The sequence below is a fragment of the Cololabis saira genome, chromosome 20 (assembly GCF_033807715.1).
Source record: "Cololabis saira isolate AMF1-May2022 chromosome 20, fColSai1.1, whole genome shotgun sequence".
NCBI lineage: Eukaryota > Metazoa > Chordata > Actinopteri > Beloniformes > Belonidae > Cololabis > Cololabis saira.
Genome location: NC_084606.1, coordinates 32,413,263 through 32,414,487, shown reverse-complemented (window position 1 = coordinate 32,414,487; position 1,225 = coordinate 32,413,263).

Sequence of the window (1,225 nt, the reverse complement as noted above, 5' to 3'; positions counted from 1 at the left end):
GCTTTAGGCTGATTTAAGGTTCCGCGTTACACCAACGCAGAGCCTACGGCGTAGGGTACGGCGTAGGCTCTGCGTCGATTTAACGCAGAACCATAAATCAGGCTTTACCCATTCATTTATGTGCTACCGGCGCAGAGCAAAGCTCAGCGGCGGGCGAGAGGGCGCCTGCTGCAGCCGGGTTTGCGCTGCGCAAACCCTGCCCGAATTGAAAATTTTTTAATTTCACCGTGCCGCGCTGGGACGACATCTCGGAGAGAAGGGGGTGGAGGCTGCGCCGACTCTTCTCCTTGCGCCGCGGTCGCACATACACAATGAATGGCGTTGTATCGGTTGCTGTGTGGATTATGTTCTCACTATAAATAAAAAAAATGAACCGTTTCAGGTCTCGAATGGAATCGGGCCGAGACCACCTCTCCTAGGCGATCTCGGATTGCTTGTTTTGTACCGTTTCAGAGCGCGATTACTGTGTTCACATACCAAAACGTTCCGATCTTTAGGGGGAAACGTTCCCTGTTCAGGTACAACTGCTTGAAACGGTACAGGTGTAAAAGCACCCTTAAACAACACGGAATTGTCCTACCGATCAGCTGTTTAAGAAGAAAACTGTGAAAACGGTAAGAATTTCCTACAACCAAATTCCAACTTTCTTGTAGTTTGCGTGTCAGCTCGCCTTTGTATGACTTGTTTGCGTGTCGGTTTAAGGCGTAAGAAGCGAATTAATTGAATATGAAAACTTCATCACTGAGGAATCCACAGAGGTCGTCACCACAGCTGAGGCTGTGCATGAATACAGGAAGCAGATTGCCTGTAGCCTGCTACAAAATCCGGGTCAGTGTAAAAATGCTTGGATAATCAGTTGCCACAATGTGGTATTTACAATGACTACTGCAACTACTGTTTTTTTACTGTACACATAATAAAGTGTACTTTTAAATACACATTTCATAATGGATGCTTGATATCTGTAGGTGCGCATGCTACAAAATGTAGAAATGTGAGAACAACAGAGATGCCTACACTGCTGTCAATACACGCATAAAAAAAGTGTTCTTTATTCTTTTCAAGGCGATGCAGAGGATTACTGCATAGTGTGCACCCTGCTGGAGTGCGATCCAGAGCACAGCATGATTGGAATGGTAAACATTTTTATAAAAGAATTATAATTGTTTTATGTGAAATGACTTTATGAATGTAATGTTTTTTTAAATTGTATTGTTTCTGTTAT